The following is a 27,630-nucleotide window of genomic DNA, read 5'->3' as shown; positions in this document are numbered from 1 at the left end:
TTCGGTATTTGGCTCTAATGCCATTTGTAATGGCTCAAACCTACACTTAACAGATATTGTTCGATTGGGTTTGTTATGTATCGTTGTCAACCTCACAATTTTAAAATACGTCTCCTAAAGAGATATTTCTACACTCTTATAAAGAAGGTTTTGTTCTCCTCTCCATCGAGTTAGAATCTCCCAAAAATATATAAAAATGGTTTTAATTAATTAATTAATTAATTTCTAGAATTCTAAGAGAAATGCAAGTCTTAAAAAAAAAAAAAAAATTGGTAAAAACACAAACCTAAATATTAAAAATGGAAAAATAAGAAGAAAATGCTAATTTAATTTTATATTTTAGTAACGGGCCTAACGGCTATCTAAATAGATAATAAAATGCTAATTATTAGCGGTAGCGGCGCAAAATCAACGGACATATTTCGTTGTGCAGCTCCCTCGTGGCCAAGGCATCTGGAGTGGCTCGCTTTATGACTTTCCCGCTAGAATCAGAGCGCTCCATCAACGGCCTCTTTTCTCTTGAGTGTTCGTTGCCGAAATCAAACGCTAGATCATTACCAGGCAATCGGAGGGAGAGAGAGAGAAGAATCGAAAGAAGTTTCTCGACTCGTCTCGGTGATGAAAAATAGAGGTAATGTACGGCTGGCTATTCTGTTCGTCAAGGGATTCGCATTCGTTCCACTCGAGCCTAGTTCTCAGCCCAATGGGGTCCTCCCCTCACTCGCACTCTGTTTTCTGTTGGCAGGGCATTTTCTTCGACAAGTTCGTGATCCAAGCGGGGGCGGATTTTTCAGGAGTGGCGACTGATCTGGCGACGACGAATGCGACGGTGAAGTTCATATTTCGAAATACGGCCACGTTTTTTCGGCGTTCATGTCACTTCCACTCCGCTTCAGCTTTAGTATTCCCAGCTCACTCTTGCCTCTGGAACTGTATGTAATCGCTATCCTAAACTCTTTGATTAAGCATAGGTAGTTCGATCTTGACTATTCTGTCCTGGGTTTGAGATTTTAAGTTACGGCTGGCTATTCCGATTTAGGGGTTCCTTGGAGAACTTCAGAGGTTAATCAAGGGATTTTTCGTTTTTATCGACACTCTCTGTATCTTTCGTGGTTTCGATTACGGAGGATTAGGGCGTTTTTAGTAGGTTCATTGCTCCTATGGTTACGTGATTATTATCTTGGACTCTTCGTTTTATTCTCCGTCATCTTCTATCTCTTCATTGTGTGAGGAGCCAAGGGACAAACCTGATATTAAAATTTATGTGTTGGCAGAAGAGAGCAGGACGACGAACTCTTATGTCAGTGAGATCTGTTCCAGTAACAGAGAGGGGAAGAACAATGCAGTTGCTCTTGATGAAGTGATTGCTTGGACAACAGAAAAGCAGTTGACCTTGTCATTGAGGCCGGTTGGATTTTCGCATCTGCTAGGAATACTGGTATGATTCCAAGCCCAAGCCTGTGAAGTTGAATTTAAATTTTCGGGGGGCGTGGGAAGTAATTGTTGTTTTGAAGTTTTATTTTATTTTATTTTATTTATTATTTGTTGGCTGTGAAGTTGTGTATTGTAGCTTTAGCAACTTTAGATGTAACCTCTGTTTGGATTATGTCAAGTAAGAAGAGATCACAAAATATTGCTTGAAACATGTCTGGCAATGCTACTAATTCTTAGGTTTCAGCTGGCAACAAGGATGTTGACCTACCAACTAGATAAGAAAAATGGAAAGCCAAGCTAAAAATGTTTTACCACAGCATTTGGAAGGCTTCCTCTCCCTTTTGTGTACATTTCATTACTTCAATTAAACTCAGTTTCTCTTCTCCCACCCCAAAACATACTCTGATTAAGTTATATGACATGATAACATCCTCTGATTAAGTTATCAAGTGTGATATATGCAGATTCTTCCATATACAAATGTTTTACCAATTTGAACAACATTCAGTTTTCGCTGTTTTATATTTTCAATGTGTGAATTAGCCCTGCAAAATGAAGGACAAATTTTGTTTTATTTTCTAATAAGTTTACGAGTTCAAACTTTTTGACATTTTCTGTACCTTATTATTTCTTTTAAAGGTAGAAGAAAGAGTTTGATCAGCTGAAGAGGAAAATGGCAAAGTCTAAGAAAGAATTTGGTCTGCTGAAGAGGAAAAGGTAGAGTCTAAAAAAGATATAAGCATCTGATGTGAGTGAATTTTTTGTCTCTTACTAGCTTGCTTCATTGGAAATTATTATATGCCTGCAAGTCACCTAACAAGGTGCAAAAATGTTTGAATGAGATTTGGCAATTGAATAACACTAGAAATTATTCACGATCAACCATGTTGATTTTATGCATATGCAATAAAATGATTTAATTCTTGATGAAAAATTTTCAAAGTTGATATTTGGTGCTTATTTAACTATGTGCACAAAAATTATAGATAGGCCTACTAAGTTTGGCTAATGCAAATATTATCTGAGATTATTCCTAAGACAAGCTAGAATCAGTGGGTTAAACTTCTACAAAAAAACGGTTAATGTCCACTCACAATGGTTTCAAATTATCCATATCTCATTGGTTTGGCATTATTGCTCGTATTTCCTTTGCTAATGGAGAAGATTTTGATTGGTAACTATGTTGTGAAAATTTCAGATGGAGGTGGAGGACATAGATGGAGATAATAAAGATGAGGGCATTCTACAAGGTATCCAACTCCGGTTGCTACTTTCAACACTTCTTCACGTAAGAAATTTTCTATATGACATCATGAACTACCATATGTGCAACCTAGTTCTCACAGGAATTGCCTTTTGGCAATGTTGTGGCTCTAATAAGGTTAGTTTCCTATTTTTACTTTTTATTACATCTTTTGTTTTTCTTTTCTGATGTTCCTGGTGCTCTACCGGTATCATGTTTTTTGTTTCAAGAGTAAATGATTAAACTACAACAAAGAATTGTTATGAATGTTAAAGTTGAAAGAGGTTCATGAGTAAAAAATTAAATGACATCTTTTGTTTTATGAGTGTTTTAGGTAGTTAGGAATAGTTTTTTTAGAAGAAAAATGAAGCTTTCATTGAGATCAAATGAAAGAATACAAGAGGAACACACAAAAAAAAACCATCCAAAGAGGAGCCCAATTGAACTAAAAAGGTGCTACAATCAAGCAAAATAAGACCCAAAGGATAATTACAAAAAAGAACAGGTGTGATATCCCTGAGAGGATCCCAATTGACCTAAAAAGATGCTCCAATCAAACAAAGTAAGACTTAAAAAGGAAATTACGAAAAATTGTACACACCCTCCCATATAGAGGTGTGATCTAATAAGGCTACACCTCACCCCAAGGTCTTCCAATACTTTTAAAATTCTTAAACTGATAAAATTGCGTAAAATAACCTTTTCTTCAAGCTCTTCCACTATGGAACTACAACCACTAGGTTGGGCAAGACCATAGGAGAGATGATGCAGATCCTCTGTCATTTCTTACTAAAGATGAAACATTAGGGATTAATCTAAAGGTGTGAATTCCTTTTTTGTTTAAGGAGTTCTTGTGGTTTTTTAAATTGGAGATAATGATTGGGCAACTAAGTAAGGAGGTTTATTTTAGGGCAAGTGAGAAGAAATGGTTGTAAAGAATTGTAAATTTGGAAGAATCATTCAGATGATGGGATAAAGGCACTTCTTAGATACATTTAACTGTATTTGGTCTATAAGTTCGTTAATGGACAATCTTTTGGTTATTTCTAGTTTGTAATGGTTATGTATGTAACGAAGGAAGGAAGGAAGGAAGATAAGTTTAGATAAGAAAATTGTGGGTAAAATTATGAGAATGGTGGATAAAAGACTATTCAAAACGTTAGAACCGAAAATGGAAATTTGTTCAAATTGGAGATTCGAAAAGCTAATTTTGGAACCAAGAAATAGGATGTCATATGCCATGAGACGTAGGAAAGAATTTATCAAGGGATCTCAAAAGAAAGTTTGTGGAATTTTAGAGGAAGGAAGCACTCGAATAAAAGGATTCGCTTAATTGGTTGGTTATAAAGAAAAGTTCAATTCTATTTGGTCTATAAGTTCGTTAATGGACAATCTTTTGGATATTTTTAGTTTTCGATGGTTATCTATGTAAGGAAGGAAGGAAGATAAGTTTGGATAAGAGAATTGTGGGTAAAAGTATAAGAATGGTGGATAAAGGACTATTCAAAACGTTAGGACCGAAAATGAAAGTTTGTTCAAATTGAAGATTCGAAAAACTTATTTAGGAACCAAGAAATAGGATGTAATATGCCATGTGAAGTAGGAAAGAATTTATATCAAGGATACGGAAAAGTGAAGAATTGTTGGAATCAAGGAATAAGGGATCTGAAAAGAAAGTTTGTGGAATTTTAGAGGAAGGAAGCACTCGAATAAAAGGATTTGCTTAATTGGTTGGTGATAAGGCAAAGGTAAATTCTATTTGGTCTATAAGTTCGCTAATGGACAATCTTTTGGATATTTTTAGTTCGATGGTTATCTATGTAAGGAAAGAAGATAAGTTTGGATAAGAGAATTGTGGGTAAAAGTATAAGAATGGTGGATAAAGGACTATTCAAAACGTTAGGACCGAAAATGAAAGTTTGTTCAAATTGGAGATTCGAAAAACTTATTTAGGAACCAAGAAATATGATGTAATATGCCATGTGAAGTACGAAAGAATTTATATCAAGGATATGGAAAAGTGAAGAATTGTTGGAATCAAGGGATAAGGGATCTCAAAAGAAAGTTTGTGGAATTTTAGAGGAAGGAAGCACTCGAATAAAAGGATTTGCTTAATTGGTTGGTGATAAGGGAAAGGGAATTTCTATTTAATCTATAAGTTCGTTAATGGACAATCTTTTGGGTATTTTTAGTTTGTGATTGTTATGTATGTAAGGAAGGAAGGAAGATAAGTTTGGATAAGAGAATTGTGGGTAAAAGCATGAGAAAGGTGTATAAAACACTATTCAAAACGTTAGAACCGAAAATGGAAGATTGAACCAATTGGAGATTCGAAAAGCTTAGTTTGGAACCAAAAAATAGGATGTCTGATGCCATGAGAAGTAGGAAAGAGGAGATTCGAAAAGCTTAGTTTGGAACCAAAAAATAGGATGTCTGATGCCATGAGAAGTAGGAAAGAATTTCTATCAAGGATATAGAAAAGTGAAGAATTGTTGGAATCAAGGAATAATAAGGGAGATCAAAAGAAAGTTTGTGGAATTTTAGAGGAAGGAAGCACTCTTATAAAAGGATATGCTTAATTGGTTGGTGATAAGGCAAAGTTCAATTCTATTTGGTCTATAAGTTCGTTAATGGACAATCTTTTGGATATTTTTAGTTTTCGATGGTTATCTATGTAAGGAAGGAAGGAAGATAAGTTTGGATAAGAGAATTGTGGGTAAAAGTATAAGAATGTTGGATAAAGGACTATTCAAAACGTTAGGACCGAAAATGAAAGTTTGTTCAAATTGGAGATTCGAAAAACTTATTTAGGAACCAAGAAATAGGATGACCGAAAATGAAAGTTTGTTCAAATTGGAGATTCGAAAAACTTATTTAGGAACCAAGAAATAGGATGTAAGAAAATGAAAGTTTGTTCAAATTGGAGATTCGAAAAACTTATTTAGGAACCAAGAAATAGGATGTAATATGCCATGTGAAGTAGGAAAGAATTTATATCAAGGATATGGAAAAGTGAAGAATGGTTGAATCAAGGAATAAAGGATCTGAAAAGAAAGTTTGTGGAATTTTAGAGGAAGGAAGCACTCGAATAAAAGGATTTGCTGAATTGATTGGTTATAAAGAAAAGTTCAATTCTATTTGGTCTATAAGTTCGTTAATGGACAATCTTTTGGATATTTTTAGTTCATGATGGTTATGTATGTAAGGAAGGAAGGAAGATAAGTTTGGATAAGAGAATTGTGGGTAAAAGTATAAGAATGGTGGATAAAGGACTATTCAAAACGTTAGGACCGAAAATGAAAGTTTGTTCAAATTGGAGAATCGAAAAACTTATTTAGGAACCAAGAAATATGATGTAATATGCCATGTGAAGTACTAAAGAATTTATATCAAGGATACGGAAAAGTGAAGAATTGTTGGAATCAAGGGATAAGGGATCTGAAAAGAAAGTTTGTGGAATTTTAGAGGAAGGAAGCACTCGAATAAAAGGATTTGCTTAATTGATTGGTTATAAAGAAAAGTTCAATTCTATTTGGTCTATAAATTCGTTAATGGACAATCTTTTGGATATTTTTAGTTCATGATGGTTATGTATGTAAGGAAGGAAGGAAGATAAGTTTGGATAAGAGAATTGTGGGTAAAAGCATGAGAAAGGTGGATAAAAGACTTTTCAAAACGTTAGAACCGAAAATGGAAGATTGAACCAATTGGAGATTCGAAAAGCTTAGTTTGGAACCAAGAAATAGGATGTCGGATGCCATGAGAAGTAGGAAAGAATTTCTATCAAGGATATGGAAAAGTGAAGAATTGTTGGAATCAAGGAATAAGGGAGATCAAAAGAAAGTTGGTGGAATTTTAGAGGAAGGAAGCACTCTTATAAAAGGATTTGCTTAATTGGTTGGTGATAAGGCAAAGTTAAATTCTATTTGGTCTATAAGTTCGTTAATGGACAATCTTTTGGATATTTTTAGTTTTCGATTGTTATGTATGTAAGGAAGGAAGGAATTTAAGTTTGGATAAGAGAATTGTGGGTAAAAGTATAAGAATGTTGGATAAAGGACTATTCAAGACGTTAGGACCGAAAATGAAAGTTTGTTCAAATTGGAGATTCGAAAAACTTATTTAGGAACCAAGAAATAGGATGTAATATGCCATGTGAAGTAGGAAAGAATTTATATCAAGGATATGGAAAAGTGAAGAATGGTTGGAATCAAGGAATAAGGGATCTGAAAAGAAAGTTTGTGGAATTTTAGAGGAAGGAAGCACTCGAATAAAAGGATTTGCTTAATTGATTGGTTATAAAGAAAAGTTCAATTCTATTTGGTCTATAAGTTCGTTAATGGACAATCTTTTGGATATTTTTAGTTCATGATGGTTATGTATGTAAGGAAGGAAGGAAGATAAGTTTGGATAAGAGAATTGTGGGTAAAAGTATAAGAATGGTGGATAAAGGACTATTCAAAACGTTAGGACCGAAAATGAAAGTTTGTTCAAATTGGAGATTCGAAAAACTTATTTAGGAACCAAGAAATATGATGTAATATGCCATGTGAAGTACTAAAGAATTTATATCAAGGATACGGAAAAGTGAAGAATTGTTGGAATCAAGGGATAAGGGATCTGAAAAGAAAGTTTGTGGAATTTTAGAGGAAGGAAGCACTCGAATAAAAGGATTTGCTTAATTGATTGGTTATAAAGAAAAGTTCAATTCTATTTGGTCTATAAGTTCGTTAATGGACAATCTTTTGGATATTTTTAGTTCATGATGGTTATGTATGTAAGGAAGGAAGGAAGATAAGTTTGGATAAGAGAATTGTGGGTAAAAGTATAAGAATGTTGGATAAAGGACTATTCAAGACGTTAGGACCGAAAATGAAAGTTTGTTCAAATTGGAGATTCGAAAAACTTATTTAGGAACCAAGAAATAGGATGTAATATGCCATGTGAAGTAGGAAAGAATTTATATCAAGGATACGAAAATGTGAAGAATTGTTGGAATCAAGGAATAAGGGATCTGAAAAGAAAGTTTTTGGAATTTTAGAGGAAGGTAGCACTCGAATAAAAGGATTTGCTTAATTGGTTGGTGATAAGGCAAAGTTAAATTCTATTTGGTCTATAAGTTCGTTAATGGACAATCTTTTGGGTATTTTTAGTTTGTGATGGTTATGTATGTAAGGAAGGAAGGAAGATAAGTTTGGATAAGAGAATTGTGGGTAAAAGCATGAGAAAGGTGGATAAAAGACTATTCAAAACGTTAGAACCGAAAATGGAAGATTGAACCAATTGGAGATTCGAAAAGCTTAGTTTGGAACCAAGAAATAGGATGTCAGATGCCATGAGAAGTAGGAAAGAATTTCTATCAAGGATATGGAAAAGTGAAGAATTGTTGGAATCAAGGAATAAGGGAGATCAAAAGAAAGTTTGTGGAATTTTAGAGGAAGGAAGCACTCTTATAAAAGGATTTGCTTAATTGGTTGGTGATAAGGCAAAGTTAAATTCTATTTGGTCTATAAGTTCGTTAATGGACAATCTTTTGGGTATCTTAAGTTTGTGATACTTATGTATGTAAGGAAGGAAGAAAGATAAGTTTGGATAAGAGAATTGTGGGTAAAAGCATGAGAAAGGTGGATAAAAGACTATTCAAAACGTTAAAACCGAAAATGAATTTTGTCCAAATGGGAGATTCGAAAATCTTAGTTTGGAACCAAGAAATAGAATGTCATATGCCATGAGAAGTAGTAAAGAATTTATATCAAGGATATGGAAAAGTGAAGAATTGTTGGAATCAAGGAATAAGGGATATCAAAAGAAAGTTTGTGGAATTTTAAAGGAAGGAAGCACTCGAATAAAAGGATTTGCTTAATTGATTGGTGATAAGGAAAAGTTAAATTTCTATTTGGTCTATAAGTTCGTTAATGGACAGTCTTTTGGGTATTTTTAGTTTGTGATGGTTATGTATGTAAGGAAGGAAGGAAGATAAGTTTGGATAAGAGAATTGTGGGTAAAAGCATGAGAAAGGTGGATAAAAGACTTTTCAAAACGTTAGAACCGAAAATGGAAGATTGAACCAATTGGAGATTCGAAAAGCTTAGTTTGGAACCAAGAAATAGGATGTCAGATGCCATGAGAAGTAGGAAAGAATTTCTATCAAGGATATGGAAAAGTGGAGAATTGTTGGAATCAAGGAATAAGGGAGATCAAAAGAAAGTTGGTGGAATTTTAGAGGAAGGAAGCACTCTTATAAAAGGATATGCTTAATTGGTTGGTGATAAGGCAAAGTTCAATTCTATTTGGTCTATAAGTTCGTTAATGGACAATCTTTTGGATATTTTTAGTTTTCGATGGTTATCTATGTAAGGAAGGAAGGAAGATAAGTTTGGATAAGAGAATTGTGGGTAAAAGTATAAGAATGGTGGATAAAGGACTATTCAAAACGTTAGGACCGAAAATGAAAGTTTGTTCAAATTGAAGATTCGAAAAACTTATTTAGGAACCAAGAAATAGGATGTAATATGCCATGTGAAGTAGGAAAGAATTTATATCAAGGATACGGAAAAGTGAAGAGAAATAGGATGTAATATGCCATGTGAAGTAGGAAAGAATTTATATCAAGGATACGGAAAAGTGAAGAATTGTTGGAATCAAGGAATAAGGGATCTGAAAAGAAAGTTTGTGGAATTTTAGAGGAAGGTAGCACTCGAATAAAAGGATTTGCTTAATTGGTTGGTGATAAGGCAAAGTTAAATTCTATTTGGTCTATAAGTTCGTTAATGGACAATCTTTTGGGTATTTTTAGTTTGTGATGGTTATGTATGTAAGGAAGGAAGGAAGATAAGTTTGGATAAGAGAATTGTGGGTAAAAGCATGAGAAAGGTGGATAAAAGACTATTCAAAACGTTAGAACCGAAAATGGAAGATTGAACCAATTGGAGATTCGAAAAGCTTAGTTTGGAACCAAGAAATAGGATGTCAGATGCCATGAGAAGTAGGAAAGAATTTCTATCAAGGATATGGAAAAGTGAAGAATTGTTGGAATCAAGGAATAAGGGAGATCAAAAGAAAGTTTGTGGAATTTTAGAGGAAGGAAGCACTCTTATAAAAGGATTTGCTTAATTGGTTGGTGATAAGGCAAAGTTAAATTCTATTTGGTCTATAAGTTCGTTAATGGACAATCTTTTGGATATTTTTAGTTTTCGATTGTTATGTATGTAAGGAAGGAATTTAAGTTTGGATAAGAGAGTTGTGGGTAAAAGTATAAGAATGTTGGATAAAGGACTATTCAAAACGTTAAGACCGAAAATGAAAGTTTGTTCAAATTGGAGATTCGAAAAACTTATTTAGGAACCAAGAAATAGGATGTAATATGCCATGTGAAGTAGGAAAGAATTTATATCAAGGATATGGAAAAGTGAAGAATGGTTGGAATCAAGGAATAAGGGAGATCAAAAGAAAGTTGGTGGAATTTTAGAGGAAGGAAGCACTCTTATAAAAGGATATGCTTAATTGGTTGGTGATAAGGCAAAGTTCAATTCTATTTGGTCTATAAGTTCGTTAATGGACAATCTTTTGGATATTTTTAGTTTTCGATGGTTATCTATGTAAGGAAGGAAGGAAGATAAGTTTGGATAAGAGAATTGTGGGTAAAAGTATAAGAATGGTGGATAAAGGACTATTCAAAACGTTAGGACCGAAAATGAAAGTTTGTTCAAATTGGAGATTCGAAAAACTTATTTAGGAACCAAGAAATAGGATGTAATATGCCATGTGAAGTAGGAAAGAATTTATATCAAGGATACGGAAAAGTGAAGAATTGTTGGAATCAAGGAATAAGGGAGATCAAAAGAAAGTTGGTGGAATTTTAGAGGAAGGAAGCACTCTTATAAAAGGATATGCTTAATTGGTTGGTGATAAGGCAAAGTTCAATTCTATTTGGTCTATAAGTTCGTTAATGGACAATCTTTTGGATATTTTTAGTTTTCGATGGTTATCTATGTAAGGAAGGAAGGAAGATAAGTTTGGATAAGAGAATTGTGGGTAAAAGTATAAGAATGGTGGATAAAGGACTATTCAAAACGTTAGGACCGAAAATGAAAGTTTGTTCAAATTGGAGATTCGAAAAACTTATTTAGGAACCAAGAAATATGATGTAATATGCCATGTGAAGTAGGAAAGAATTTATATCAAGGATACGGAAAAGTGAAGAATTGTTGGAATCAAGGAATAAGGGAGATCAAAAGAAAGTTGGTGGAATTTTAGAGGAAGGAAGCACTCTTATAAAAGGATATGCTTAATTGGTTGGTGATAAGGCAAAGTTCAATTCTATTTGGTCTATAAGTTCGTTAATGGACAATCTTTTGGATATTTTTAGTTTTCGATGGTTATCTATGTAAGGAAGGAAGGAAGATAAGTTTGGATAAGAGAATTGTGGGTAAAAGTATAAGAATGGTGGATAAAGGACTATTCAAAACGTTAGGACCGAAAATGAAAGTTTGTTCAAATTGGAGATTCGAAAAACTTATTTAGGAACCAAGAAATAGGATGTAATATGCCATGTGAAGTAGGAAAGAATTTATATCAAGGATACGGAAAAGTGAAGAATTGTTGGAATCAAGGAATAAGGGAGATCAAAAGAAAGTTGGTGGAATTTTAGAGGAAGGAAGCACTCTTATAAAAGGATATGCTTAATTGGTTGGTGATAAGGCAAAGTTCAATTCTATTTGGTCTATAAGTTCGTTAATGGACAATCTTTTGGATATTTTTAGTTTTCGATGGTTATCTATGTAAGGAAGGAAGGAAGATAAGTTTGGATAAGAGAATTGTGGGTAAAAGTATAAGAATGGTGGATAAAGGACTATTCAAAACGTTAGGACCGAAAATGAAAGTTTGTTCAAATTGGAGATTCGAAAAACTTATTTAGGAACCAAGAAATAGGATGTAATATGCCATGTGAAGTAGGAAAGAATTTATATCAAGGATACGGAAAAGTGAAGAATTGTTGGAATCAAGGAATAAGGGAGATCAAAAGAAAGTTGGTGGAATTTTAGAGGAAGGAAGCACTCTTATAAAAGGATATGCTTAATTGGTTGGTGATAAGGCAAAGTTCAATTCTATTTGGTCTATAAGTTCGTTAATGGACAATCTTTTGGATATTTTTAGTTTTCGATGGTTATGTATGTAAGGAAGGAAGGAAGATAAGTTTGGATAAGAGAATTGTGGGTAAAAGTATAAGAATGGTGGATAAAGGACTATTCAAGACGTTAGGACCGAAAATGAAAGTTTGTTCAAATTGGAGATTCGAAAAACTTATTTAGGAACCAAGAAATAGGATGTAATATGCCATGTGAAGTAGGAAAGAATTTATATCAAGGATACGAAAATGTGAAGAATTGTTGGAATCAAGGAATAAGGGAGATCAAAAGAAAGTTGGTGGAATTTTAGAGGAAGGAAGCACTCTTATAAAAGGATATGCTTAATTGGTTGGTGATAAGGCAAAGTTCAATTCTATTTGGTCTATAAGTTCGTTAATGGACAATCTTTTGGATATTTTTAGTTTGTGATGGTTATGTATGTAAGGAAGGAAGGTAGATAAGTTTGGATAAGAGAATTGTGGGTAAAAGCATGAGAAAGGTGGATAAAAGACTATTCAAAACGTTAGAACCGAAAATGGAAGATTGAACCAATTGGAGATTCGAAAAGCTTAGTTTGGAACCAAGAAATAGGATGTCAGATGCCATGAGAAGTAGGAAAGAATTTCTATCAAGGATATGGAAAAGTGAAGAATTGTTGGAATCAAGGAATAAGGGAGATCAAAAGAAAGTTTGTGGAATTTTAGAGGAAGGAATCACTCGAATAAAAGGATTTGCTTAATTGGTTGGTGATAAGGCAAAGTTAAAGTCTATTTGGTCTATAAGTTCGTTAATGGACAGTCTTTTGGGTATTTTTAGTTTGTGATTGTTTTGTATGTAAGGAATGAAGGAAAGAAGATAAGTTTGTATACGAGAATTGTGGGTAAAAGCATGAGAAAGGTGGAGAAAGGTGGAGAATCGAAAAGCTTAGTTTGGAACCAAGAAAGATGATGTCATATGGCATGAGACGTAGGAAAGAATTCATATCAAGGATATGGAAAAGTGAAGTATTATTTGAATCAAGAAATAAGGGATCTCAAAAGTAAATTTGTGGAATTTTAGAGGAAGGGAGCACTCGAATAAAAGGATTTGCTTAATTTGTTGGTGATAAGGAAAAGTTAAATTCTATTTGGTCTATAAGTTCGTTAATGGACAATCTTTTGGATATTTATTGCGATGGTTATCTATGTAAGGAAGGAAGGAATATAAGTTTGGATAAGAGAATTGTGGGTAAAAGTATGAGAATGGTGGATAAAGGACTATTCAAAACGTTAGGACCGAAAATGAAAGTTTGTTCAAATTGGAGATTCGAAAAACTTATTTAGGAACCAAGAAATAGGATGTCATATGCCATGTGAAGTAGAAAAGAATTTATATCAAGGATATGGAAAAATGAAGAATTGTTGGAATCAAGGAATAAGAGATCTCAAAAGAAAGTTGGTGGAGTTTTAGAGGAAAGAAGCACTCGAATAAAAGGGTTTGCTTAATTGGTTGGTGATAAAGAAAAGTTAAATTCTATTTGGTCTATAAGTTCGTTAATGGGCAATCTTTTGGATATTTTTAGTTCATGTTGGTTATGTATGTAAGGAAGGAAGGATGATAAGTTTGGATAAGAGAATTGTGGGTAAAAGCATGATAAAGGTGGATAAAAGACTATTCAAAACGTTAGAACCGAAAATGAAAGTTTGTTCAAATTGGAGATTCGAAAAGCTTATTTAGGAACCAAGAATTAGGATGTCATATGCCCCAAGAAGTAGGAAAGAATTTCTATCAAGGATATAGAAAAGTGAATAAGTGTTGGAATCAAGGAATATGGGATCTCATAATGAAATTTGTGGAATTTTAGAGGAAGGAAGCGCTCGAATAAAAGGATTTGCTTAATTGGTTGGTGATAAGGAAATGTTAAATTCTATTTGGTCTATAAGTTCGTTAATTGACAATCTTTTAGTTATTTTTAGTCTGTGATGGTTATGTATGTAAGGAAATGGTTATGTATGTTAGGAAGGAAGGAAAGTTTGGATAAGAAAATTGTGGGTAAAAATATGAGAAAGGTGGATGAAGGAGTTTCCGTGAAAGAATAAAAAACGTAAGTTTGTTCAAATTAGAGATTTGAAAAGCTTGTTTTGGAACCAAAATATAGGATGTTATATGCCATGAGAAGTAGGAAAGAGGTTAAATCAAGGATTTGATAAAGTGAAGAATTGTTGGAATCAAGAAATAGAGGATAGTAAGACAACGTCTGAGGAATTTTAGGGGAAAGAAGCACCATTATAGTAGATTTGCTTGATTGGTTGTCGATAAAGTAAAGTTAAAATTTATTTGGTCTATAAGTTCGTAGATGAACAATCTTTTGGATATTTTTAGTTTTTGATGGTTATGTATGTAACGAAGGAAGAATGATAAATTTGGATTAGGGAATTTCGGGCAAAAGTATGAAAATGGTGGTTGAATGACTATTCACTTTCATAAACGTTAGAGACGAAAACAGATGTTTGTTTAAATTTGAGATTTGAAAAGTTTGTTTTGGGACGAAGAAAGAGGATGTCATATGCCATGAGAAGTAGGAAATAATTTGAATCAAGAGCATGAAAAAGTGAAGAATTGTTGGAATCAAGGAATAAAGGATAACAAAAATAATAATGGATAACAAAAATACATTTGTGAAATTTTAGAGAAGGGAAGGACTAGAATAGGAGGATTTGCTTAATTGGTTGGTGATAAAGAATTGTTAAATTGTATTTGGTCTATAAGTTTGTTAATGGAAAATCTTTTGGACATATTTTTAGTGTGGCATGGTTATGTATGTCAAGAAGGAAGGAGATAAGTTTGGATAAGTTAATTGTGGGTAAATGTATGAGAATGGTGGATAAAGGACTATTCACTTTCATAAACGTTAGACCGGAAATGGAAGTTTATTCAAATTGAAAATTTGAAAAGCTTATTTTAGTACCAAGAAATAGGATGTCATATGCCATAAGATGTAGGAAAGAATTGAATCAAGGACATGGAATGAAGAATTTTTGGAATCCAGGAATAAGGGATCGAAAAACGATGTGTGTGAAATTGTAGAGGAAGGAAGCACTAGAATAAAAGGGTTTGACTAATTGGTTGGTGATAAAGAAATGTTAAATTGTATTTGTCTATAAGTTAGTTACTGGACAATCTTTTAGACATATTTAATTTGTGATAGTCATGTATGTAAGGAAGGAAGATAAGTTTTGATAAGAGAATTGTGGGTAAAGGTATGAAAATGGTGGATGAAGGACTATTCACTTTCATAAACATTATAGCTGAAAACGGAAGTTTGGTCAAATTGGAGATTTGAAAAAGCTTATTTTTGAACCTACAAAAAAGGATGCCATATGCCATGAGAAGTAGGAAAGTATTTGAATCAAGTACATGGAAAAAGGTAGCATTGTTGGAATCAAGAAATATGTGATCAAAAAATGATGTGTGAAATTTTATATGAAGGAAGCATTAAAATAAAAGGATTTGCTTAACTGGTTGGTGTTAAAGAAAAGTTAAATTGTATTTGGTCTATAAGGTCGTTAATGGACAATACGTTCAGATATTTTTAGTTTGTGATGATTATGTATGTAGGGATGGAAGGAAGATAAGTTTGGATAAGAGAATTGTGGTTAAAGTATGAGAATCATGGATAAAAGACTATTCGCTTTCGTAAACGTTAAAATCGGAAGTTTGTTCAAATTGGAGATTTGAAAAGCTTATTTTTGAACCAACAAAAAGGATGTCATATGCTATGAGAAGTGGGAAAGAATTTGAATCTAGGATATGGAAAAGCGAAGAATTGTTGGAATCAAGGATTAAGATATAGCAAAAAAAAAGTTAGTGAAATTTTAGTGGAAGTAAGCACTAGAATAAGGGGATTTGCTTAATTGGTCGGTGATAAAGAAAAGTTAAATTATATTTGATATATAAGTTCGTTAATGGACAATCTTTTGGATATTTTTAGTTTTTGATTTTTACTTAGGTAAGGAAGGATGGAAGATAAGTTTGGATACGAGAATTGCAGGCAAAAGTTTGAAAATAGTGGATAAAGGACCGTTCATTTCATGAACGTTAGAATAAAAAACGGAAGTTTGTTGAAATTTGAGATTTGAAAATATTATTTTGGAACCAAAAAATAGGATGTCTATCGCTCCCTAAGAAGCAAGAAAGAATTTGAATCAATGACATGGAACTGCAAACAATGGTTGGAATCAAGCAATAAAGGATTTTTAAAAGAGGTTTGTGAAGGTCTGTGAAATTTTAGAGTAAGAAAGCAAAAAGTGGTTTGTGAAATTTTAGATGATGAAAGCACTAGAGTAAAGAATTTGTTTATTTGGTACTAAAGAAAAGTTAAATTGTGTTTGATCCATGATGGACAATTTTTTGGGTTTTTGAGTTTGATAATTATGTATTTAGAGGAAAGAAGATAAGTTTGGATACAAGGAATAAGATGTTTTATGCCATGGAAAGCAAAGAATGGTTGGAATTAAGAAATAAGATGTCTATGCCATGTGAAGTGTTAATGGAAAGCGAAAAATTGTTGGAATCCAGGAATAAGGGAACACAAAAATAGGTTTGTGAAATTTTAGATAAGAAAGCACTAGAATAAAAGAATTTGTTTAATTTGTGCGAAAGAAAAGTTAAATTGTGTTTGGTCCACGATAGATAATGGACAATCTTTTGAATTTTTTGAGTTTGATGGTTATGTAGGTAAGGAAGGAGATCAGTTTGGATACATCAATTTTGGTTTAAAGGATGAGATTGGACTTCCATTTTTAATGGATGATTTCTTGTCATTCTTTGGATCGAAAATAATGTTTGAGGTAATATTGTCTAATAAGGTTTAATTTGGGGCAAATGAATAAAGTGTTATGAAGATGAAATAGGGTACTTTCTTAAAATGGTGTATGAGTTTCTTTGAAGAATTTAATCGGATGATATTCTTACTTAAAAGAGGAAATAGATACACTTAATGTGGTAAATGGAAAATTATGTCTCCGAATAGGCAATTCGAACACAAAAGTGTTTGGAATCCAGAACCTCGTAATCAAAGTCCTTAGATCAAAACCATGTTCAAGAATCCAGTACTCAAGAATAGAACTTAAAAGGCATAAGTTATTGGGATAATAACAAGAATATGACAAGAAAGAAGTGTGGTAACCCTATCATCCACCATAGACATGATTATGAGCCTATAAGTAGGGGAACTTACTAAGTTTTGTACTCATTCTAGTTCTCGCAAGGTTTTAAGGTGGCAAGAAGGAACTGGTTAAGGAGGGAGTGGATCTAGAGTAGGTGCCATATAGAGCTACACTGCGTTTTCAACTATTTTATTATTTTAAGTTGTTTTGTTTATCGGGCCCAATGTATTCGAACTCATAAACTTTATTTTTGATTTGTAAATAAAATGTATTTATGTTTTATATGCGAAAAAATTTACTGTCCTCTTTATATTTTCAAGTTTTTACTAAGTTGTGACTCGAAAATCGGTTCGTGACAAAGTGGAGGAGAAAGGTTCTTTATGGCTCTCGAGAGACTCTCCACCGCGACTAAGTATGTTTAAAATGTATGCCTAAGGATTTTGAAGTGTTTTATTAACTATAGGGTTATTGTACAAGCAAAGATTCAAGGTGACCTTAAAACTTCTAAGGACAAATAGTAACCTCAAAGACTTGAGAGGAAAGAACTAAGGCTAAAAACCTCCCGAAGCAAGACCATCTCAAAAGAAAGCAGTCCTTACAGAGACAAGGGTAGTTAAAAGGATCAAGTAGGGCCTTTTGTAACACTAAGAAAAGAAGAATTTTAAGACTTAACACAAGGATGATCATGGAAGACTTGTAATCTCAACAAAGGATGTTGGGAAGACAGTCACAAGGAGCAAATGTCGGAATAGTTGTGTGGCCTTAAGACATAAATTAAGGACTAAAGGATGCAAGGACGGTTATAAGACCAAGTTGAAGAAGGACAAACCCCATAAAAAGATGTCAAAGAACTTGGAAGGACATAACTAAGAACAAATATCCCCAAGGCAAGGTAAGAACAGTTAACTTTCGGAGATGAAAGTTCTTAAAAGGGAGAGAATTTGCAGGACTCCAAGTGTGCTAAGGATGATCAAGGAAGACTTATAATCTCAACAAAGGATGTTGAGAAGGCAGTCATAAGGAGCAAATGTTGGAACGGTTGTGTGACCTTAAGACATAAGTTAAGGACTAAAAGATGCAAGGATGATTATAAGAACCAGTCGAAGAAGGACAAACCCATAAAAAGATCTCAAAGAACTTGGAAGGACATAACTAAGAACAAATATACCCAAGGCAAGATAAACTGGAAAAGTTCTTAAGTAATGTCAATGTCCTAGTACGGTTTTATAAGGATGCAAGACCTTTGGTAAAGGTTTGGAAATGAAATGGTAAGCGTAAAGGAACACTCTTGCCACCGTCCTTTAGAGAAACAGTCTCACTGCCGTACTTGTCCATCTTTCTTGGACTCTAAAGAGAGATGACGTTATCTCTGTCAAATATTTGTAGAATCCCCCACTCTTTTGCAGACTTTGGACTGCAAAGCTACCCTAAAAGTTCCGGGTTTTCCCTTGGTCTTTATTGTTGGAAGCTTTCAACGCGACTGATAAAGTTTAAAATAAAAACCCCAATAGGGCTTTCTGTCCAACATGGTTCTCCTTGTGCAAGTTTAATGGGGAGGATGCTAGCCACTTGTTCATATCCTGTCTAGTTGCTTCCTTTTTTGGTCCTCCACTCTTTTGCAGACTTGGACTGCAAAGCTACCCTAAAAGTTCCGGGTTTTCCCTTGGTCTTTATTGTTGGAAGCTTTCAACNAGTCACAAGGAGCAAATGTCGGAATAGTTGTGTGGCCTTAAGACATAAATTAAGGACTAAAGGATGCAAGGACGGTTATAAGACCAAGTTGAAGAAGGACAAACCCCATAAAAAGATGTCAAAGAACTTGGAAGGACATAACTAAGAACAAATATCCCCAAGGCAAGGTAAGAACAGTTAACTTTCGGAGATGAAAGTTCTTAAAAGGGAGAGAATTTGCAGGACTCCAAGTGTGCTAAGGATGATCAAGGAAGACTTATAATCTCAACAAAGGATGTTGAGAAGGCAGTCATAAGGAGCAAATGTTGGAACGGTTGTGTGACCTTAAGACATAAGTTAAGGACTAAAAGATGCAAGGATGATTATAAGAACCAGTCGAAGAAGGACAAACCCATAAAAAGATCTCAAAGAACTTGGAAGGACATAACTAAGAACAAATATACCCAAGGCAAGATAAACTGGAAAAGTTCTTAAGTAATGTCAATGTCCTAGTACGGTTTTATAAGGATGCAAGACCTTTGGTAAAGGTTTGGAAATGAAATGGTAAGCGTAAAGGAACACTCTTGCCACCGTCCTTTAGAGAAACAGTCTCACTGCCGTACTTGTCCATCTTTCTTGGACTCTAAAGAGAGATGACGTTATCTCTGTCAAATATTTGTAGAATCCCCCACTCTTTTGCAGACTTTGGACTGCAAAGCTACCCTAAAAGTTCCGGGTTTTCCCTTGGTCTTTATTGTTGGAAGCTTTCAACGCGACTGATAAAGTTTAAAATAAAAACCCCAATAGGGCTTTCTGTCCAACATGGTTCTCCTTGTGCAAGTTTAATGGGGAGGATGCGAGCCACTTGTTCATATCCTGTCTAGTTGCTTCCTTTTTTGGTCCTCCTCCCACGAAGGCTTCAGTATTCCTTGGGGCTAGCATAGAGACATCAAGGCTACGCTGTTCCAGAACTTCTCTAGCCTTTTTTCTTATTCTGACCCAAAACAAACTTTGTGGCTCCTTTCCACCGCTGCTATCTGTTGGGTTATCTGGTTTGAAAGAAATAGGCGTGTTTTTAGTGGCATCGATCGCTCTTTTGATCAACTCACAGAAGATGTCAACTACTTCACGACTCTGTGGGCTGTCAAATCAAAATGGTTGTGTAATTATCCTTTTACTTTGGTTCTAACAAACTAGAGAGCTCTTATAGAAGCTTCTCCAACTTGTAGTTCTTCATCAATAAACTTCCCTGTTTCCTTTGCATAAAAAATATAATGAAGTATTGTATCTTCCATCATTTCAGGACAAGAGAAGAAAGATCTTTCTTTGGTGCCACTTTTTCTTCTCCCCTATTTGATTGGAATATTTGGCTGGGGGAAAATAGAAATACTTCTTGAGAGCTTGCAAGCTTTCGGGGGAGGTTGTTCTATAGCTAGGTTTCATGGCTCTCCATTTGGGTGTCGATTTCAAAAGATTTTTGTGGCTATCGTTTTTCCTCTTATCTCAATAAGTATAGCTCTTTTTGTAATCTTTATGTTGTTTCTTTCTATAGGCTCCTTTTCCAATGAGCTTTTCTTCTTTTCTGTATTGCTCGTTTGCACTCTTTCATTTGGTTTGACAAAAGCTTAGTTTTTAACTGAAGAAAAAGGATGTTGGACTTTTGGCAAGTCAGGGAGGTTTTATGTATTAATAGGGAAATATTGGGATGTTATTAGGATGTTATTAGGATGTTATTAGGATGTTAGTTGCGTAATTTTAATTACTTGGGAAGTATTAATAGGGAAAAATTAAGGTCTGCTAACCTTTTGTCTTTGAAAATTTTGCTTGTTTTTTTAATTATTTTTCTGCAATGAATTTTATCTTTCAACAAGCTTTCGATAACTAAGTTGTCAAAACTTGGTTTGGTTTTGAAAACCGAAGTAAAAAGTAGATAACTAATCAAAGAAATTCATAGGTGGAAGTAGTATTTATAGGCATAATTTTCAAAAATCAAAAACCAAAAACCAAAAACCAAATGCCGTAAGCTAAATGGTTATCAAACATGGCTTACATGAGTAACAAATTGAATTTGAAGAACTATAAGAAAGCAACAGGAAGCTACTTCTCAACTAGGCCAAAAGATCAACACAAGCCAACCAAATAAAGATCACCCTAAACAATACAACCAAAAATGGCCAACTAAAAGACAGCCAAAGCTTGATATAGTTACAACTTTGGAAGCACGAACCAAATACTATCTTTTAGCAAATAATAAAAGCTCAAGGTGATATTTCTTTTAGCAGTTTCTGACAGTATTGAAGCTTTTCTGATATTTTAGTTGTCTTCTTATATATGAATATTATCTTTATTATTCGTAATTTTCTTTATGAGTTGTGTGTATGATCTGGAGTGTTGCTTATGGTCTGTGATATTTTTCTTCTGCGAGTTATGATTTGCTTTTGTCCAGAACGCTTTTGTTTAGTTATCTCTCTGAATAGAAGCAACTTGATGGTGCTGGTATCGAGCTATCGAGTCTCTTCAAGCTAATTGAGAAACAGGCTTCTTATGGTTGCTATACTACTGAAGCTTGGAAAAAGAGGATACACTAGGTGGGGTCTCAAGTAACCGGCGATCTTCTTGCATCTGTATCTGACGCAGAGAAGACCCTTCAAACCCAAAAGCCTGTAAGGAGATACAACATGTCCTTATGATATTGTGAAGCTTGTAGAAACTGAGATTTTCATTTCACATATGCATATGATTCTGCTTTGGGTGTAGACGACATGGTAAACTTTTGGAGGAGGGCGCAAGTGGATATCTGTAGAAGAAATTCTCCACTCGTGAGGTTGAGGGAATTGGAACATAAAATTTGGAAGTTGATGGGTGCTCTCTTAATAATGTAACATTATTCGGCAGCAAGAACCAAGGCTTCTATTTACTTGGCCAGCACTCCGCAGCTAGCTGCTGAAATGAGACTCAAATTTCCTGTAGTTGACGAGGTACGTTTTGTTTTGTTTTGTTTTGTAATTGTTTTTCTTTCTGTTCACATGCGATGTTGGAATTCCTTTGGGTCTCTCTTTGCACTTGTTCATTTGCTTTGGGTCAATTTAGCAATAGCTTTGATTTCAGCACTTTGGTTGGAAATTGTTGTGCAAAAACTCACTACACAACACTACACAAACGTACATAATCCTAGGTAGTAAATGAAAAAAATTCGATTCCACCTGGACATATTTGAGGTAAAGGCAAGGTACCCCTGTACGGTTGATGAGGAGATCGCAATCAGAGACTATGACACGTGCATCGGATAGTAGCATTTTATTTTCTTAATCTTAGGTTAGTATAGAGTGTTTTCACTTTTAATGATTTACTTGTTTTATTTAGTATTCCTTTGTGTTGTTTTAAAATGTTTTCGAACACGTAAGTTCATGACAGTATTTTAAGATGAAGTTTTAAATATTTAATTCCGCATAAGAGTATAGATGATAGTGATGGTAGCGACTTTAAATTAATAGAAATCTAGTGTACTTACACATTCCAAGCTTATGATTTGGAGAATTTGAGTTTTATTAGTTCTCATTAGTATTGAGTTTTCAAAGACATGTTTAACTTAGCGTTAAAAGGCAAGAAAAGTGAGTTCCATAAGCTTTCAGATTGGCATCATGTGAAATTTCCCTAATGTAACAGTGTTACCTAATGCGTTACTTCGACGAGGCAAAAACAGCTACTGGTTTCTAAATTTCACCGTTAAATGCAAGAAAAGTGATTGTCCGGCACTTGTTTTAACAAAGCGAACAAGTTAGTCGTGAAAAATTCAGACGTCGCAGATAACGTGGGCGTATGTTCGGGTCTCGAATCACGTTGTGAAAAAAAAGTTTAGAAAACGTGAGCAAGGAAATACATTTGAAAACGAATTGAAGAAAGCAATGTTATATGACTATAAGCAAATAAATAAATACCACGACTTAAATAACATATAGCTTAGGGTAGGGAGAAGTGACAACTAGTCATATCCTCTTGTAGTACATTTTGGAGCATTTTACCCTTGGCAAGTGTAGACATGGTTTTGGTGAATGGTCATACACCTCCTTATTAACCCAATGTGAAATGGTCAAGGTATATCTAAGATGAAAGCACGTAAAAGGGGAAGGGGTTTGGAGCGGCCATGCAACCATGGACAACACATCCTGAATAAGCAAGACCGGGACATCTGTCATGCAGCCATAGGCAACACGCCTTAGACAAGCATGATTGTGACCCACTCAATTGGTTGACATTTCTATCAACCGACTCTTTACAACTCGGTGTTGTAGGTTAAGGCTGACTTTAGGTCTCTTCGACACGCTTCCAGCTAATCTTAGTGTTGTGGAGTCTCTTCCAATTTGTAAGGAACTGTCGAAAACTACTTGGTTTGTTAACTCTTGGCGTCTCGTCTCCTGAGTCGAAGTTTCTCCTACTTCCTTTGCTTGGGGATTATTCTTCTTTGTGTGAGGTCGTGTCGCCTCTCTGTGCTTGACGTTTTCTAGGTTGAGAGAGTAATGTTTTATGTTATTGACGTGGACAATAGGGCTAGTCTGCATCCATGGGAGCAATTGGATCCTATATGATGCCTTCCCGATCTTGTGGATAACTTTGACTGATCCATAGTATTTTCGCACCCGTCTTGACTTTTGTTGCTTTGATCTTGGAGTTGATCTGACCTCAACTTAATTAGAACTCTCTCTTCTTCTTGAAACTGTCGTGGTCGACGCTTTCAACTGACCCTTCTCTTCCTCTGTCTGGATGGTACTTATACACGACCATGTGTTGTTACAGAGGTACGTCTCTATCTCCCTCCTTCGACGGAGATGTTGGCTCGGTGTCTCTCCCCAGCCCTTGGGTGATCACTATTGTATTTGTGGGCCTAATGAACCCAACTGTTTGCAAGTCATTTAGCTGCTTGTAGAATTTAGCTAGCTCGGGTTAAGCCGTATGACATTCATTCGTGGTAGGCGATTTTTCCCCCGATATGGCATTAACCTTGCTATTTATCTGCCTAGGTGGAGATAAATACTTTGACTAACTTCCTAGTCTCGTGTCGCGGTATTTTTGAATTGACCACGAGGCTTCGACATCCGCTGTGAAGAACTGAGAGCAGTGTTCTTGTTTCAAGCTATCCTAAGTGTCCACAATACATCGACCATCTTCAATGTCCATGTACAAGCCTCCACCATAATTTTGCATCGTCGGCTAGATGCATTGTCGCCCATGTGGCCTTCGCTTCCTCTGACATGGTATTTGCAGCTCGAAAATCTTGTTCTACGTCGTAGATAAATTTCTCTAGAGCCTTAGCATCTCAAACTCCACAAAAGGGCTTGGGCTCTGGGATCTTTATCTTGTTAAATAGTGCTACACTTCCAGTCGGGCTTTGGTCCTCCACCGCTCTCACCGAGAGGTTCTTCTTTGTAAATTATCTCTTCCCTCTTTAATTAACTTAGTTTTGGTGAGGCCATACCCAATTTTTTTTAAGTTGTCGTGGCTATATAATTCCATATGGATATCGTCGTCATCACGCAGGGAATAGATGCTGCATGTCATGGGCGGATTTTAAGTACATTGATTTGGACACCAACTTCAAATTTATTTATTTGTTAGTTTGTTTGTTTCACCTAGTTTCTCTATGCATGCCTGTTTATCGTAGATTTGGTGAATTAGAATACAGTAAGTGTCCTTAATATAGGATGAGTCATTTTATATGTAGCAGTTCAATATTAAAGTTTATTTACAAGAAGAAATGAAAACGGGAAGATTTGTTGGCTCTATGAGATCTTCTTTAGGTATTAATTAAGATTTTTCAACCTGCTCCTTAGAAAAAGTGTCACATGTCCAAAAATAGACTAAAGTTCATAGTGCGAGTTGCAAAAAAGTTCTAACATCACTCACATTGAAATGTCACTTAGTTGCACAATTCTAATATCAGTCACGTTTTCCTGTCACTCGTGTCTGGTGGCGTCGATCTGGCCACAAAATTGCAGCGATAGTTGACAAGATTCCGTAGCTCTGTAATGAGGATTCATAGAAAATCAACTGATCTCCCCGGTGATCATTGTTATTTTTATGGATGAACTATAAAATTTGTTCATGAAGTACTTATAAAATTTATATGCTGTGCTCTGTTTGTAGAGATTCTCTGTTCCTAATATGCAGTGATAAATTTAAGACAATATTCACGTGAAAACTTTGGATTGTTTTTGATGCAGTACAGGGAAATCCAGAGTGATGTCCAAGGGAAAGGAACAGAACATCCATTAATTGGTGTTGTCTGTGGACACTTATTTGGTCTGAAGTGAGTGCCTTATACAATTAATAGGCAGAGCCGGTAAGCTCCTGAACGAAGCGTCCACTGACATTGAGAGTGCCATCATCATCATTAAGCACAGTAAGTCATCATCCCTTCTCCATGCCCATGCCTGTACTTTCTCTCCTGCTTCCCCCCCCGTTTTTTAAAAGAGAAATTAAGTATATCTAAGATTATACTCAAAATTTGAATACATTGATTGGATTAAAAAGACCAATTTCACAATCTCAAAAAACACAAAAGCCAAAACGAATATCTTTGAAATGACCTCAAAATTAGCAATGTGATTGGATTTTTGTGAAGCTTGAGATGCCAAAATTTGAACACATCCCTTCCATTATAAACAACTGCACATAATCCATTCTCTATTAAACAATGGAGATCTACATAACATAATTAATGAATAATGTTGTACTAAAAGAATTAATGAATAATGTGAAATATATAAAAGCAACCCAACACACAGGCAAATAATTCAAATAAAAAAACATCTGATGTTTATTGATATTAGTAGTTATTCAGCTAAGGGGAACTGCTCCCAGCCTAAAAGCCTGTTTCTTCTGCACTCTGTAGCTTTACCAACTTTTCTGTCACATCGTCCTTTTTTCCTTTTTCTTCGTAGGTTATCCCTCAGATATTTTCTATCTATTTTCCAGATAAATCTTACTAGTTTAAATTACAAATTTTATATATGAAATTTTATATTTATGTTTATTTAATCTTTCATTTTTCAAAATTACTAATTTTTTTTAAATTTTGATTTTTTTGCAAATTTCACAGATTTATTGAACACAAATTTCAAAATTTTGAGTTTTTAAACATAAAATTTAAATATATAAAAATTTTAAAATTGTCATTAATTAAACATTTTTAAAAGCATTTCATAATATATATAATATTTTTTATAAGACATTATTGACAAAAAGAAAATTTAAGGATTTGAATCATTACTTTCCCATTTTCTTTTACTTAATAAAAAAAATTACAAATTAAGCTTTATTTTTTCAACCTATTCAATTTAGTTTAACATCTAAACTTTTAAATCATTAAAATTAAGGAGAGGTATTTTAGTAATTATAACATATCTAATTTCAAAGAAATTTCTATTTTTATTGCGTTCCCATAGCCTGTATTTCTCCGTTACATCTACTATGTAATTAAATCATTAATAATTGAAAAAAATAATATAACACCCTTTAATAAAATAATAAATTACGTGCAGGTGAATACAATTATCGGTAATATGAAATTATTAAAGTTTCTTGATATCTTACCTTCATTTGCGGCTACGGGATTTTTATAAATAAAAAGCTATCTAATTTCCTTATTTCTTTTTATTTATTTTATTTTCCAAAGATAATTTCGTACAATGCAATAAATATATTTTTTAGTCCATGACACGTCAGTAGCCATCAACATGCCAGCCTGTCCAAATAAAGGCAAAATTTTGAATTGGGTCATACGGGATTGGCTTTTGCCGAAGTTACCTAAAAGTTTAGGGCTGTACCTATAATCCAAAGGGCAAGGGAGTTCTCTCTTCCACGTGGCGATCTTCTATTGGTCTGTGACGGAGAGAGAGAATTTTGGGTGGAGCATAGTGTTTCTTCTTTTTGTGGGTCATGGAATAGTCATTTTTTTCTCTCCAGCTTGCATGATTAAAGTTATTTCACATTATGTTTGGGACAGTAACAGTTGTAAAGTCACTCTCCTAAATGATTCCTTCAAATCTTGTGTACATTAAATAAATGTTCAAATTTTTTTTCTATTTTTTTATACCATATGATGAGATGCAAATCCAATCCATACACTCCCCTCGCCCTTAAATATTCATACTTTCATATTTTTCATATTTTATATTGATTTTCTTTTCAATATTTAAATTAATGTCTTTTTTTTTAGCTCAGCAACTCTGGGATGGAGGAATTTGAACGTTTATATTCTTGACCAAAGGTACATATCTTAACTAGTTTGGCACTCTTCTTTTTGTATATTAGTTTATAATTTATAGGCTAACTTGTCTAATCTTTTTGGTCTACGGTAATTTTATAGATCTATAAAGTTAAAAAATTAATAAATAAAAATCACTCTTGTAAATATAAATACCAAGATCATCTGCCTGCTTTAGTATATTTTTGGTGGTGTTTGTTGGTTTTTTGTTTGTTTAAAAATCATTAACATTTTCACACATTTTTTATTTTTATTTTTTGGATAATTGGAGAAAGAGCCAAAAAAATTTATGAAGATGAATTAAAATGATATATACAATTTAGAAGAAGAAATTAAAATAGAAAAATTCAAAACATCTTTTTGTTAAGCTTTTTTAAAGTAAGACAAGCCAAGAGGGGACCTCATTTTCCTCCTTCTGTCTATTGTTGCTGTCATATTTATAATATTGGATGCAGATTTAAAAAATTTAATGTTTCTTAATATCTATATACAAATTTGAAACAATATTATAATTTCTTTGATTTAATGGTACAAAAGTGTTAAGACGTTAAAAGACTCATCCAATAATTTCTGGCGAAAATGTGGAGGATGTTGTTTGATTAAAAAATTGGAAATGAGGAGGGTATAGGGTAAGGGAAGGTACAGGGGGTAGTACCATTCCAGCTAGCACTTACCTTACACTCATGCACCTACGTAAACACACAAAAGACAAACACGTGAAGACAATGTCTCCCCCCACTCCGT

The 27,630-nt window shown here is 34.1% G+C and overlaps 3 long non-coding RNA genes across 6 annotated transcripts; all 3 read left to right on the top strand.

The window, feature by feature from the left end:
* Positions 1–396: 396 nt before the first annotated feature.
* LOC111468364 lies at positions 397–26,909 on the top strand. 4 transcript variants are annotated; one of them, XR_002714732.1, is made up of 9 exons: positions 397–631; positions 746–932; positions 1,275–1,438; positions 2,074–2,151; positions 2,633–2,815; positions 21,101–21,286; positions 21,381–21,601; positions 24,842–25,020; positions 26,839–26,909. It is a non-coding gene; the product is annotated as an uncharacterized LOC111468364 (long non-coding RNA). The 4 variants fall into 4 exon arrangements; XR_002714733.1 differs by having other exon boundaries at positions 26,844–26,889; XR_002714734.1 differs by lacking the exon at positions 26,839–26,909 and adding an exon at positions 26,331–26,704.
* Positions 7,438–15,823, top strand: LOC111468368. Its single transcript, XR_002714739.1, has 4 exons — positions 7,438–7,454; positions 9,036–9,201; positions 9,270–9,885; positions 15,794–15,823. It is a non-coding gene; the product is annotated as an uncharacterized LOC111468368 (long non-coding RNA).
* On the top strand, positions 12,120–15,587 carry LOC111468365. Its single transcript, XR_002714735.1, has 2 exons — positions 12,120–12,639; positions 15,403–15,587. It is a non-coding gene; the product is annotated as an uncharacterized LOC111468365 (long non-coding RNA).
* Positions 26,910–27,630: the final 721 nt, after the last annotated feature.

Source organism: Cucurbita maxima, unplaced genomic scaffold (genome assembly GCF_002738345.1).
Source record: "Cucurbita maxima cultivar Rimu unplaced genomic scaffold, Cmax_1.0 Cma_Scf00036, whole genome shotgun sequence".
In the NCBI taxonomy this organism is placed as follows: Eukaryota; Viridiplantae; Streptophyta; class Magnoliopsida; order Cucurbitales; family Cucurbitaceae; genus Cucurbita; species Cucurbita maxima.
This window is presented reverse-complemented; position numbering and strand designations above follow the sequence as displayed.